Source organism: Manis pentadactyla, chromosome 5, assembly GCF_030020395.1.
Source record: "Manis pentadactyla isolate mManPen7 chromosome 5, mManPen7.hap1, whole genome shotgun sequence".
NCBI classification, from domain to species: Eukaryota; Metazoa; Chordata; class Mammalia; order Pholidota; family Manidae; genus Manis; species Manis pentadactyla.
The window spans coordinates 10853832-10869552 of record NC_080023.1 but is presented as its reverse complement, the minus strand read 5'-3'; the positions used below and the strand labels follow the sequence as shown (position 1 = coordinate 10869552).

Sequence of the window (15721 nt, the reverse complement as noted above, 5' to 3'; positions counted from 1 at the left end):
AGGACTTGTCCACATGGAAGAAACCGCAAATAGTGCGGTTGTATCACTACATTGATGATATTATGTTCACATCTTAGATTTAGAAGGGGCAGTTCCTAGACTGTTGCAACATCTACAGGAAAAAGGATGGGCTGTGAACAGCACCAAGGTTCAGGGACCTGGTTTGTCTGTGAAATTCTTGGGGGTTGTCTGGTTGTGTCAAACTGAAGTTTTTCCTGAAGCAGTTAATAGACAAGGTCCAGGCTTTCCCCACCTGTACCACTGTGGCAGTATTACAAGAGCTTTTGGGTCTTTTGGGCTACTGGAGAGTGTTTATCCCACACTTGGCACAAATTCTGAAGCCCTTATACCAGTTGGTATGAAAGGGCATCAGGTGGGACTGGGATGAGACATGTGCAGGTGCTTTTACTGCTGTCCAGCGGGCAGTCAAGGCCCTACAGGCCTTAAATGAAATGGACTCATCAAGGCCCTGTGAGCTAGATGTTCATGTAACCGGTGATGGTTATGGATGGGGTCTTTGGCAGTGGCTTGAATGGACATGCCAACCTATTGGATTCTGGTCACAACTATGGAAAGGAGCAGAGGTCTGGTACACCTTGATAGAGAAGCAACAGTCTGCTGTGCACCACGCCTTGCTGACTGTGGCACCCATTGCTGGAACAGCTGTGACCAAGGTAATAACCACCTATCCCATAGTGGGGTGGGTGCAAGGCTGGACCCAAAGGCCACAGAGTGGCATGGCACAGACACCTACATTGGCCAAATGGGGCACATATTTACAGCAGTGCAGTGCCCTCTCTACTAGTCCCTTATGTGGAGAACTTCAATGCTTATTGGGGCCAGGGACTTATACCAGTAGAAAGCAGGAAGAACTTGCTTTTCAGCCCTTGGTAGCCAAGACTCCTTATCAGGAGGGAAAAGCCCCTATACCTGAAGATGCTTGGTACACAGATGGCTCCAGTCGTGGGCAGTCCCTGAAGTGGAGAGCTGTGGCTTTCCATCCTAAGACTGAGACAATATGGATGGAGGATGGAGAGGGGAAGAGCAGTCAGTGGGCTGAGTTGTGGGCAGTGTGATTCGTGATCACCCAGAAGCCTTCCCTATAGTTGTCTGCACTGACAGCTGGGCCATCTATCAGAGCTTGACCCTGTGGCTACCGACATGGTACCATGCCAACTAGATGGTTGGTCACTGGCCCCTTTGGGGGCAAGAGTTGTGTCAAGACCTATGGGCCTCTGTTCAGACTAAGACTGTTACTGTATATCATGTGACTGGCCGTTTGCCTTTGGCATCCCCAGGGAATGATGAAGCAGACACATTGGTCGTGGTGCACTGGCTAGAAGGAAAACCTGCCTCTGATGTGGCCCAATGGCTGCACCAGCATTTGTTGCACTTGGGGCAAGAAACAATGTGGGCTGTAGCCCATCAGTGGGACTTGCTATTGACCTTTGAAGAAGTCAGCAAAACCTGGAAAGACTGCCTTGTGTGCTCTAAAAGGGACTTACACTGAGTCCCACAGCAACATGGGACAATAATAAGGGGGCCAATACCCCTTGTCAGGTGGCAAATAGACTATATTGGGCCTCTGTCCATATCAGAAGGATATTGGTATGCTATGACTTGTGTGGACATGGCTACTGGACTACTGGTTGCTTTTCCTGCATGTTATGCAGATCAGCAAACCACCAAGAAGGGCCTGGAGCATCTCTTTGCAGCCTATGGCTGGCCGCAGGTGATGGAGAGTGATTAAGGCATCCACCTTACTGGACATGTGTTATAAGAATGGGTGCAGCAATTAGGAATAAAGTGGAAATTTCATGTACCATATAATTCTACCATGGCAGGCATGATAGTGAGGTACAATGGTTTGTTGAAATCTGGCCTGAAGTCAGACACCAATAGCCTTCGGGGTTGGTCAGTTCACCTATGGACGGTGCTGTGGCATTGAATGAGAGGCCACGTAAAGGAGCTTTGAGCCCTGTGAATATGCTCACACACTTTGCTGCCTCTCTTGTACAATTGTACATCCAAACCAAAGAATAGTTATTGAAGCCAGGATGTGGCCCGCAGAGCAACATCCTGCTGCCAGCCCTACTGCCTTAAGCCCTAGAGACACCGTTGAATGGACCTGGCCCTGGACTTTTGACACATGGACCAGTGATGGCTGGTCCTTCTGGCATCTTGGGAGAAAGGCCTGGAAGCCTCATGTGTATTCCTGGAGTAACAGCTAAATGGCCCCCAAAGGCCTCAGTAGTGTACCCAAAATGTTCTGGAAGTAAGAGCATCTTGCGGGGAAGTTTTGTTTTATCTTTATGGCCAGTGCATGTACCTCCTGTAGCCCTGTGTATCAACCCATCTGTATCTCCCACAGGGAGGGGGTTGAAAGTCTGATATACTAGACCAGGACGAGATCCCATTCCTGCCACTGTTTTATCATAAGACCACTCTCTTGAATGTATCCTACCTGATGAACAAGATTTGCCTATGCTCATGTCATTAAAACATGTGTCTTATTACCCCTAAGGTTATTTTCTCCTACAGTCCTGTGGCCTGAATGTGCCCCCTGGTTGCAACTGCCGCATGATGATTGCTCTGAACCCTCAGCAACTGCCTATCTATGGCATGGACGAGCTATGGTCTTAATATGCATAAGACTTTGAACCTTGCTAAATCCTCCAGCTTGAGGATTGTCCTGATTTTATGCTGTTGCTATTGTTATGTCATTAGTCTGATCCAGTTTTCTTGCCCAGGGACCATTGTGGAAGAAGGGGAACAAGTAGATTGTAAGGAGAGATTTCTGGAGGAATGGCTTGTGGGTAAAATTGTAACATTTCCAGAATATCTTGCCTGGCTTTAGTGCACTTGCATATCCTCAAGGGTGGAGAGAAGTTCATCTCCATATCAGTGGGTAATTACCTGGGCAACTGGGGGTGTGTCTGAACCTGAGAGTTTAAAGGGAGGGGCTTCTTGCTTGCTTCTTCAGGAGCAGAGGAGAGAGACGACCCTGGACTGCAGTTTGTAAGCAATAAATGGATTTTAAACTTTATTTCTCCCTTTGACTGATTTCGGTTTTTAGAGGTATTTTGCCCCAGGATTTCCTCTCCCCAGACTTACAGCAAAATTAAGGATTGTCAGAAAACCAGAGCTGAAAGCATTTTACTGAGGACACCATGACTCAGAATGGGGTCAAGGCTCCTGGGATCAGTTAATGGCTGGATCTGGAACCCAGGCCTCTCAGTTCTCAGCCCACTGTTCTTCCCACTATCTCAGTTGTCTCCAGTCTATAAAGCTGAGCTCAGCTTATCTGTCAACATGTGTTCATTATGCTTCTCTCTTGCATCCAACTTGATGGTGGCAGGTAAATACCTCTAGGGTCCCAGAGCTCAGGGTTAATCTCAGCTGTGTGGTTATTAGGGGTGCATGTTTATCTTGGGCATCTGCCTACCTCAAGACCCAGGACACCCATCCCTTAATATTGTGGGGCTGGAAACCATGAAGTGATAATCACATGGCAGGACAGTGACACAGAGGAACACCAATCACAATCACATGACTTGATGTGAGTGGTGTGGGGGAGGCACTTGCAAAATACCCTACCCATACACACCCTGCTAGCGCTGCAGCATTCTAGCATGGCTGCATTCCTGGTCTTAGATGTAACACTTGTTATATTGCTTCCAAATTTGGTTGGATGCAGTAATAGCACTCTCATTTCCAATCAACTTAGTCTGTCCTAGGTGGGAGGATGTCTGCTCTCTCTGCATCAGTCAGGTTCCTTTTAGATAGGCAGTGCTCCTGTCTGACTTCTACAGTGGGTCTGAAGTCATTGTCTTCAAAGGATAATCTAAACTTTGCTTGAATCAGAATCCCTTGGTGTGATTGTAAAAATCCAGACACTGGGCCTCTAAAACAGGTTCCCCAGGTGATGAGGGCTGCTGGCCTCAAGGGTCACTGGGCTTGGAAAAAGTGATGTGTTTAGGCTGGGGGGTGGGGGTTTCCTGGCCCTGCTGCAGCACTCCCTAGCTGGGTAATTTTGGTGTGTCGCTCACCTACACTGAACATCCCTTGAAGAGAAAGAATGTCTTATTATTTATATGTATCTCTATTCAGTGCCTAGAACATAGGTGGCCCTTGACCAGTGTTGAATGAATGAATGCATGCATGTGTGAAGATTGTTAACCATGCTGTACCTATTCAGTGAGGTAACTCAGAAAAAACAGCTGTGCTATGCCCACACACGGTAGGTGCTTGTCAAGTGCAGCTCTCTTCTGTTCCCCTTAAGATAGTGGCCTGTCATCTGTGGGGAACTTGAGTAGGGACACAGCAGAAGTATGGAGGAGATGACAGGTGCCCATAGACCTTGCTAAGACCTAGAGGTTAAAGGGCTTCTAGGAAAGTCCACACTTGCCTTCTTATTTTGCTCCCTGTTGTCCTCTGTCCATTGTCCTGGGGGTCACCAAACGCATGAAGGTCAGCTAAGACCTAAAGCAGAGGAGAGGGTTGACTGCCAATGTGCCACCCTGTGTATGCCAGGTCTGTGTCCAGAGATGGGAGAGCATGGTAGCTAGGATCAGCAGCTAAGGGTAGGGGCATGTAGAGGATTAAGCTTGGGGTTTGGGGTCCTTGGTATGAATATATGAATAGCACATGATACCATTGAGAAAAATAGCTGATTTATTCTACATTCAATATTTTGGTTTGTGAAAGGGTCATAACATACCTCCCCTCTCTACTCCCAGCATTCTTGCAAGAATGGAATGAGGTGATGAAGGTATAATTATTGTTTCTCTCTATAGATCATATTGTGATACTTTCTATTCAAAGTGTGGTCCCCAGACCAGCATCTTTGGCATCCCTGAGGAGCCTGTTAGAAATGCAAAATCTAAGTCTCTTCCACAGACTTACTGAGGTAGAATATTGTTTTAACAAGATCTCCAGGGTATTTCAAATATACATTAAAGTTTGAAAAGCAAAGACTAAATAATTATATGGAATTTTTAGTTCTCCAAACACTTTTTTCTAGAGAGCTCCTCTGGAGAAAATAAATGTGTCTTATTTATCTCTATTTAATACCTAGAATATAACTAATCCTTAACTAGTGAATGAGTGAGTGAAGATCTTACTCTCACCCACTACTGGGAGCTCTTTGCCCAGTATTTTTCCTGCTGTAATAGGACATGTACATAGTGATTGCAGCTGCCTCACAACCAGCTGATGCCAACCGCAGATGCAGGCATTTAGCATGTGATTAAAGAGAGAATAATCCACTTAATGTGGGTTGTGGGAGATATTTGGCAAGAACCAAGGGACAGAGGTTGGAATTTCGTTTCCAAAGATAATGTCTTTCCCAATTATTTAAAGCCTTTAGTAACTTGGTTCACACCCAGGCAGAGGTAAGCCATCTTGAGACAGAATTCTGTAAATAGGACTCTTGCTCACTTTTGCAATGGAATCTTGACTCTAATACGTATTTATGCAACATTACATAGAAGGGTTGTCCAGCTGGATCTTTGTGGAGCTAAGAGCAACTGAGCTTGCCATCTACAATAGAGAAATGCTTTCTGTTTACTAGATTTTACCACCAGCTAAATTTATTAAAGAATTAATCTATCCTATCATTCAGCAAATAATACAGCGCTGTGCTTGGGGTTATCATAGTGAGTGTGCTAGCAATTTCCACTTCAATCAGGTAATTGTCGGGTGGTGAGGATAGAATGTGAATCATGCAGTTACAGTGAGGTCTGAGGAAGCACAGACGAATATGGGGGAGCATGGCAGGCGAACATAGCCTAATAAGGGTGGAGGTGATGGAGAGACAATGCATCAAGTGACTTTTAGACTGACACCCAAGGACGAGTAGGAGGTAAGCAATTGCTATAGGAAGGTGGAAATGAGGTACAAAAATAGGATGGGTCCAGGCTGAGAAGCAAGAGAGAGCATGCTCTGGCGAAGGAAGTGAAGCAGAAATATCTTGGATAGCTGTAATGATGGTGTGTGGGCTGTATGTAGGAATATGTGGGGTGTGGAGTGTGATAAAGAATGAGGCTGAAGAGGAACAAAGGGTGGCACCATGGGGTGCTGTGATTCCTCCTAAGAAATGCGTTTTATGCCCTTGTACTTGAGGAAGTCTTTGAAAGTGCTGGTGGGTCTGACACGGTTTCCAGGTTGCCTCTGTAATGGACCCCTTACCTAGTGTGGCAATGTGAAGAGATATGTCTCTGGTCTGCTGTCTCACCCTGACCTTGTGTGTCTCCTAGCCTGAGCTGGGTACCTGCTTCTTGCTATGCATACTTTGATGCCAGCCGTAGGAGGGTCCTAAGTGTTGCCTTATGCACTTCTTCAAAGAATACTGTTTGTCTTCCAAGACTTCATTGGCGGAACTCTCCTGGTCACTCTGATTCCAGTCAATCTAATGAAAGGGCCTCCTTTATGTGGGCTCTTTCACTGGATTCTCCCTGCCTGGAGAGGCCAGTAAGACCCTAGCAGCTTTGGGCCTGAGCTGAAATCAGCTGCTCAGTTGGGCCTGCCCAGTAGCATCATTGCACACACCCCTGTGCTAGAGGAGTGGGTCAGGTCATTGCTGTGCAGTCATTATATACCCATTAATGCACTGACCACATTTACACACTCCTTCATTGTCAAGGCTCTTGCAATAAGCTCTCACTACTGGAAGGTTTCTGAGAGACAGGTGGCCAGACACAGGATTGAGGGTCAGAAGAGCTGGCCTGAATTGTCCTTCCTGACCTTGTTCTGTGACCTTTAGTGTGTCACCTGAATCTTGGTTTTCTGCATCTGTAAATGGGGACAAACAAAGCATCAGCTCTGTCTATTCTCAGCGGAGTGGTGAGATCCAACATGGTCGTGCATGGGAAAGTGCTTTGTAAACTTCTGTGAAAGAGTGGGCCTCCTTCAGCGAGCTGGGCATTGCTGGCTTAGTCCCTGGCTGCTCCATCTGTTTGGCACAACTGATGGTAGATGATCCCCAGGAGTTGTGCATTTCTCACTTCCACAAGTACTCACTGCCTTCCTGCTGAGGCTTTCAAATTAGGTTTCATTTGATCACAGTTCCTATACTCAATCACTTAATGGTCAACCTAATTAGAAACCACCTATCCAAAGATAAACATTATTTAGATCATAAATGTTGAGACCAAGTAATTTTTGGTGACACAGCACACTCTGAAACATACTCTTTCTGGTGGACCTATGGTGTGCACACCCAGTTAGCCCCCTTGGTCTGTAAGTATCTCCTCCACCTTGTCACTGGCATTTTCTGAAGTGTTAATGGAACAACGTTAAATTCCAGCTCATTTCAGAGCTCTGTTTTTATCTAAAAATTTTTCTCAGGGAATCTTTAAAAATAAATAGGCAGATCAATAGATAAAACAGAAGAGAAATGATTGTCCCTCTTCAAATAATTGCCCTCCAAAATGCAAAATACTGACACTAAGCTCAAAGGGGAGATTAAAGACTTGAAGCATAGAGATGAAAATGGAATTTAGAGAATTTAAAAACTCATGGTATCTTATCCTTAAAAGGGATCCTCACTATTTCCTCTTCTTGTTCAGTATACATGGTGGAAATTCCTCTCCTGGAGGCAGTGGACCCTCTTAGAATGTGGAGGCATTTACATCCAGATCAACCTAAGGGCAGCATAGAGGCTCCTTCTGGAAAGGTGAAGCCCTCCCAGCTCCTAGGGTCCCTGAAACCTTCCTGAAACATCCCTCCCGTCAAGTACAAGTGGTGCTTTCTTTCTCTGTGCTTCCAAGTGCTGCACATTCTTTTCCTGATTTTCCATTTAGTTTCTTAGCTTTCTTACCTGTCTTTCCATAGTAGACCATGAGCTCCTCAAAGTCAGAGGCTGGGTCTCATATACCTTGTCAATTTAATGACTAACTTAAAGACAGACTAACTCACAGGTCACATGGGACCACTCCCTCAGATACTCATCAGCCTTCACCAGGGTGACTATGGCGGCCTCTACCTCATTGTTCTGACTTCCATTTACCCAATCTCTACACCTTCCTTTCCATGGGAGTCTGGGAAGTCTGTAAGACCTAAATTAGGTCAGTCCTTCCCTTGCTTAAAATTCTTCGATGACTACTCTTGTCCTCTGGGTAAGCCTGAATTCTTCACGTGGCATAAGGTGCCTTCCATTGCCAGGCCCCATCTCCATCCATCCTCCCCTCACAGCAAAAGCCTCAGCCACCAGAAAACCAGCTAATTTCCTGAATATATCCCACCCTCTTCCATGATGACAGTAACTGACATTTACTGAGTGCTGGCTATGCCACATACTTGCTGATCACTCAATCTGAATTCTTAATAAACCTCCTAACTACCCCATGGAGTAGTTATCATTATCTCTCTTTTTACAGAAAAAAATTGAGACTTGAAGGGAAAGGAAGCTTGCTCCAGGCCAGATAAAGACAACTAATGGGTTAGAACTAGGCCTGAGACCCTGAGATTTTTTCCACTACGTTATGTTGAAGGACATGCAGTACTTAGGCTGAAAGAATTTTTTATCTAGTTGAGACATGACAGTACCTGGATAGAGAGAAGCGACTGTGAGAAAGTCTTCCAAATGCCTGTCCAAAGTAAATTTCAAGGGTACTATGGGAGCCAGAAACAGAACCAGCTCTTGCAATTGCAAGAGTCCAAGAAGGCTTCACCAGACAGGTAAATTTGAACAAAATTTCAGAGGATAAAGGGTTTGCACAGGTAGAGAGAGGATGAAAGGCTGCTCTGAGAAGGTGAAGCACCAGAGTAAGGCTGGTAGAGGGTAAGGCCCCAGGTAAAGAGGTTGGGGAAGGCAGGGAATAGATCCCCTTAACTAAAGGAGGGACTCTGGGGAGAGGGGCATTGGGGAAATGTGGAAAGTGCCAGGAATGTACGGGAGGACAGTTTCAAGAGGCTCTCTACTGCTGGGCTGAGAAGCTGGGGATGCATCTGCAGGATGGTCTGAGAGATGCTAATTGCCTTCTAGCGAAGAGGTGGTCTGATTCCAGTGTGTGAACAGGGAGAGGGGGGCAGTCTGGAATGCCCAATAAGGATACTTTTGCAACAGTCTTGACATGAGACAAGAGTGGTGGCTTGCAATTGCACAGCAAAAGCCTGATCCCACAGGCAGTTAAAGCCACCGTAGGCCATAATTTGCTTTTTAATGACTGCTGATCCTGCTTTTACTGATGTCTGGGGACTTGAGAGGCCCTTTAGAGTCACCCAGTGTGTGGCTAGAGGCCTGTGTCTGTGTATGGCAATTAAAAACCCTTTGGTCAGGGTCAGGAAGCCCAGGTTTTAGACTGGGCCCTGCCTCACTGGTGGGATTGCCTTAGGTCACCCTTGCAGCTTCCTGGGCTTGTTTTCCATGTTTGTCACAAATGATGATGATTGGCTTACGTTTGGCACCCAATCAAACAGGAGTTCTAGCATTGAAATATTCTCCTAGAACATCAACATCGAGATGCTGCTTATCGTGCAAAGTGCTGTGGGTAACACTGAGATCAGATCTTGCTCACCACCCTCCCTGTTACACACCCAAGGGGGGCTGCCACTAATCACTGCTTCTTCTGCCTGAGTTAAAATAGTGTGTGCGTGTGCATTAAAAAGCTCACTCAAAAGCAAGAGGGAAAGACAGGACATCTGTTGAGTAGCCTGGTCAAAGTGGAGGTGAGTCAGTTTATATGAAAACACCAGAAAGAGCCCTGTCTGTGCAGATTTGGGCTCCACTTGCTCTTCAGGCCCTTGTGCAACATGACACTTGACCTGTTCAAAACAAGCCAGAGGCCTCTGTAGCCTGTGGAAGAAATCCTTTTAGAACTTCCTATGTGAGGATTCAAAGCAATGCTTAGAACACAAAGCAAACACACTGTAGACTTACCTGAGTCCAATCAAAAGCAGTCTGAGAAAATCCATCTATTTTTTTTAACATCCATTCACTTACTCATTGACTCAGCACTTTATAAGCACGCTCTCACTACCTGGGTTTATTTGATTGTTGAGCTGAACAGATTTTCAGCTTCTTATGGGGAGAGACTGCATCTTGCTCACCACTAATCAGCAGGGTCCAAGCACACAGCTGAATGTGTTGGGGCTGGAATTCAGCCTCTCTTGTTTTTGTCTGGGGCTGCTTTGGCCTGGAAGAACAGCTAGGACGAAGAGGTGACTTCTTCCAATAAGCACAAGGGTGTGCTAAGCTGAGACTTGAGGAGGTGGGTGCTCCCAGAGAGGTGCCTTTTCTAATTCCTCAGCTCAGAGGAGCAGTTTCCTACTTTGCACATATGTACTCTTGGTGCTAACAGAGTCCACGTGTGTTAGGGGGCTAAAAGTAGTGCTACTACTCTAACACTGTTTTTTTTTAATTTTAGGAAACATTTATTGGCCATTGTGAACTGGGTGTGGTAGTCAGTCCTGCCCCATCATACAACGATAATTGGGGGAAAATACTGACTTCCAATCTCATTAATCATTTGGGTAAGTATAGGATAAAGATGTATGCCCAGGACAAAGGTCACCTCCTCCACTCTGGGTAGTTAGGGATGGTTTCCAGAAATAATTCCTGGTTAAATTTTGAAAGATGAGTAGGGTTGCCTAGGAGTAGAAGTGAGGCAACATGTTTCAGCCTCAGACCAGAGACCTGTGAGGGTGTGATGGAAGTGGGAGAACCTGTGTGCAGGTGCACAAGGAAACCAAATCCATGGCCTTTTAGATGCAGCTTGAATTAGTTCTTCTCCAGAAAGTGTTCCAGGATCCCCATGGGAGGAGGGATTTATTCTCTCCTTTACTGTCTCTGGACCTGCACATTTCCAGCATAGACCAGACACCTGCTGAGACCAGAAAGCTTGTGTCTTTAGTTTTGTTTCCTTAGTAAATAGCACAGGGCCTGAAATAGAGTAGATGCTTAATGTACATTTGCTAAAGTAAATTCATGCAGAGGAAAGATGGAGAATGTGCCTCCCCATTACAGCTGATCTTGAGGGATTAATTGTATCTACTACATTTAAGGGACCTCTAAAATCTTTCTTGAGTTTTCTTATATAGCACTTTTACCTAATCAAATGAGCATGTATGATGTGTATACTAAATGTGGGTATTACACATATACTGAAAGTATTCATATCAAACTTATCAATGACTTCTTCTGGGGAGTGGGATGAGAAATAGGTGGGAGGGTGTTATTTCAGTACTATTAAGTATGGCTGTCCATGTTGTGCACTGCACAATTCTAGGGGATGTTCATTTAGAAGTGAATCTATAGTTCATAACTTTAAACAACAGAGAAATGATGACATTGTGATTTTTACTTTCCTTTCAGGGTTTTTCTGTAGTTCCCCAATAGGTCTAAAATGGATGGGTCTTTCATATTCAAAAATCATTAAGACTAAAGAGTTGTGGGTAAACTTACAAATTTTGAAAATATAAATGAGAAAATAAAAATGACCTATGTTTTACCAACCAGAGAAAACTACAATTAACATTTCACTTCATAAAGTTTGTTTTATAATTGTTTATTTTAAAATGATACTTGCACTTTGAATACTTTTGGATGATACAGAAATATACAAAGAAGAAAATCAAAAGTCACTTCTAACTCACTCACTTGTTAACATTTTGTGAATTTTCCTACAGCCTTTTTCTATAGTAATTACAATCATGACTCCCATTTGGTGAGTGCTTGATTCGAGGCAGGCAGTGTGTTAAGTGCTTGCCAGACATCATCTCATTTAATTCCCACACAAGCCGAGGTGGGGATTGTCAGGCCTATTTCACAGAAGATACAAACCAAAGGTTAAGAAACTTGGATCCGTTACAAATTTGAATACACATGCCTCACACACAGACACACACAAGCTGTGATTATATCATGTCTTCCATTTTGTTGTCTTTTTTTATTTTTAAATATTATATGGCAAGCATTTTATGATATGTGTAAACACTTTGTAGAAGTGGTTTGGCAAATTTTGCTTTTCTTTAAGGTAAATTTTCAACAGATCAGTCTTGAAGCTCTATTCTCCATAGACTATCAGGCCTCCCAACCTACTGCATGTCCAATCTTCATGAAATTTATGGGCAGATTAAGAAATCAGGAAAACATAAAACCTTCAGCAAGGGTTGCAGCAAAAATTAGGGCATAGAGCACTAAACTTTTAGTTTCACATATGAAGTGGGAGAGATCACTGAAGGCTTCCTCAGCTCCAGGATGCTAATGAGGAGTGACGGGGATCCTCAGGGGGATGCCGCGGCAGCGAGTGCAGTGATTTCACTGAACTCACTCCACTGAAAACCTGTTGGACTGGAGGCAGCCAGGTTAGCCGACTCCTGAAATACAGTTTGAGAAATACTTGTGTGTAGGTTTTCTGTTTAATGTTAATTCAGTAATTTAATTTCATTCAATAACTAACTAGTTCTTTGGATCAAAGCTTGGTCCTGGGACCAGTGGAACCAGCAATCTTCCAGGAGCTCCTAGAAATGTAGATTTTGCCCTCTACTAGCCACTCCCCTTCCTGTAATCCACAGATTCAGAATCTTCATTGTAGTAATACTCCCAGGTCTTACACAGGTATGTTTGAGATAGGTTCACTGTTGTTAAGAACACAAAAATTCTTAATGAAATGGAAGTCATCCTACAGAGTTTATTTAATGCTATAAGCTGTGTATTATACACTTGCTTAATATAATGTGCGTGAGCACAGAAAGTGGAAAATGTGTTTGAATACTGCCAGCATTGGAGCATGGCCTCTGTGGACATGTTCTGGTGTCTGTTCAACAAGAACCCCAAACAACTGCAAACCCCCAGGTTTTTCCCGGGTCTTTTTTCTTTTCCTTTTAAGGAGACCATGCAGTCTTCTAGCATGTCCACATTTGGAACAAGAGCAATATGCAGCCACATCCCATTAGCTAATAGTAAGGTCCCTGGAGAGGGGTTTCAGCTGGGAACTCACAGCTAAAGCTCCTTTAATGGCCCAGTCAGCTGTCAGGGCTGTAAACACATTTCTTCCCATTCAGAGCCATTTGCCCCTCTCTATGACCTCTTGTGGCTCTCGGACCCTGGCCACGTGGCCCAGATGGCATAATCTGTCAGGCCAAAGCAGGTGACAGTGGGGCTTGCTGTTAGGTAATCAGCGACTATAATTAGCTGGGGTGGAAGCGATAATGGGACCAACTGCAAGGCTGGGGCCAGGGGAGTCCTTGATGTGTGGAACAGCAGCAAGGGAGAAGGGCTTGCTTCCTCCCCCTTCCCTGTCTTCCTTCTTCCTCCAATAGGATGGTTCCAGCACATGGCGTGTGTGTGCACAGAGAAGGAGGGGGCTTCATCCTCAATGAGGAAGGTCAGGGCTGAGCGCTGGCAATTTAGTAACTGAGTTGTTTGGCAGCTGATACATTTTATTTCATAGAAGCCATTACAGAAATCTGGTTCAGTTTGACAATTATTTGACTACAAGAACCTTGTGGGACCAAAGGGTGAGGAAGGATTGTAGAGGATTAGAGCATGATTTTTGGGAGTCAGATATTTAGGCATTCAGACCCTGGCTCAGCCACCTACCAGCCAGGCAGCCTCAGGCTGGGTCAACCAGCAGCGGTCTGTCTCTAACAGTAGAGACCACACCGCTCCCCTCATGGGCCAGTAGTTGGGGTTAAATGAATATCACCATCAAGACTGTCTGAAACACACCTGACATAAAGTAGGTACTTCAAAAATATCATTTTCTTCTCCCCTTCTCAATAGGTAAACACTTTGTACATGATGTCAATAAAACAGACTAACCAACCAAAAAATCGCTCATAACAAACTGAATAAGGCTTCTTATAATAAGTTGAAATGTAGTTGTGTTTATCAAAAAGTAGTTGAAAAAGGGTACTGACTTTGCTTGTAACATATCAGGAGAACCTTCCCTGTATTTTCTAAATCAAAATGAAAGAGATGGGGGAAGTCAGTCAACTAGGAAGCATTGAAGCACTGTTGTTGGGCTTTGTCAGTTGCGTTGTTGGCAGTTGATGGCTATTTTCCAACGCAGCACACATTGTGGAGTTCCCTGGAAATGGAAACATTGTTGAACCTTGTTCCATTTGGGTTGGTTGGTGGTCTAAAGTAAAACTCCATCTGTTATCTATCTCCCGCACCTAGAGATTTTGTCTTTTTATTCTTTTTATTCAGAAAATAATGTATCTCTAGAGAAGCAAAAAGAAAATTTAAAAACACATATAATCCCAGAAATAACCAGGTAACAATTTGGTATATATTCTTAAATTTAGATCCATCTAGACACCTATTATTTTTCATCAGTCTGGGTCATAGGGTCACTTGGAACATGATTTTTTTTCGCTCCCTTAGTATGTTGAATCTTATTCCATGCCACTAGGCACATTGCTGTAACAGCACCTTTTCTCCACATTCTATCATAATTTATTGACTCAGTTCACAAAGAATTCTACCCATCTTTTTCCATGACCTTTTTTTATCGAGATAATTCACATACCATAAAATTCACCCTTTTAAAGTATACAATTCAGTGGTTTTTTAGCATAGTCAGAAGGCGGGGCAACCGTAACATTTTTCTAATTCAAGGACATTTCCTCCATTCCCAAAAGAAATCTCAATATACATTTGCAGTGACCCCCTCTTCCCTCCTTCCTCTAGCCCCTGGCTACCAATAACTGTAGTTCAGATGCTGTGAGTTCTTGACCTGATTCTTTGCCATTGCATATGTGAGTTGCTTACAACTATGTATGATTTTAAACAATATTATAGTGACTAGTCTGTGAAATTTTGGTCCAATGAAATGGTATTTTTGCACTATGTTAGAATTAATACAGACAAACTAATTTGAAAAGGAGCATTACATTTTCAGATGATGTGGTTTGGGGAAAATTTAGAATTAAAACAAATCTCTAAATGTGCAAAACTCTGAACATTCTTGGGGGATTTCCTGAGTGTGGTCATTGCAAAACTGCTTTTGCAAATACTGCTTGTGGAGTCTGTCAGAGGTTGGAAGTTGTGAAATTATATTACTCTGCAGTTTCACATTAGAGGTTAATTCCTGGCTCCCCCTCCTCAAGTGATAGTCAAAATTGTGTTTTGTGTTCCTCTGAGCAGTATTAGGATCTGGTAGAAAGAAGAGTGGGTGGAAGGGTGTGAGGTAGAACCGATTCAGTTCACAGTTTCTAGGAGTGATTTTTTAGATTTGAGTTTAAGAAGAATAGGACTAATTCTGACATAAAAGGAATCTTGTAACCTTATTTTAAAAACCTTGCATACATTTGCATATGTAGATTATATTTAAAAATTCATTCCCCAAACAAGTATTTTCTTATATAGGCCATATATAAAAATTCATTCCAAAACCAAAAAAAAATTATTATTATAAGGACTCCCATGAATTAGGAAGTCATGAGACTATGAGGACGAGGAGCTATGTGTTTCATGTGCATTATTTCATTCAAATAATGAATGAATCTATAGAAATCATCTACAGGATTGCTTAAGAAATGGAGGTTGGAAGTATTATACAGCCTGAATGGTGGTCAAGCAAAAAGCCATTCTGAAGTTGATCTGACATGTCCACTATCCCTCAGTAGTTTACTCCTTCCCAGTGCCTGACTCACCCCTGTACCCTCTCAATGACAAAGCCAAGTTATGCAGATATTCCCTGAGGTCCTATACCCAGAAACAAGTAGGGGGACCTTATTGCCTTAGTGGAGAAAACTTGGCTTGAGTTGTGGT

At 43.8% G+C, this 15721-nt stretch overlaps 1 long non-coding RNA gene across 6 annotated transcripts in view; it reads left to right on the top strand.

Moving 5' to 3' along the window:
• LOC118930175 (uncharacterized) overlaps nt 1-15721 on the top strand; it is a 358120-nt gene that overhangs the window by 34113 nt on the left and 308286 nt on the right. For all 6 annotated transcript variants that reach the window (XR_008997687.1, XR_008997690.1, XR_008997689.1 and 3 more), the window contains one exon: nt 10368-10473. This is a non-coding gene — a long non-coding RNA (uncharacterized LOC118930175). The remainder of the gene's footprint in view (nt 1-10367; nt 10474-15721) is intronic.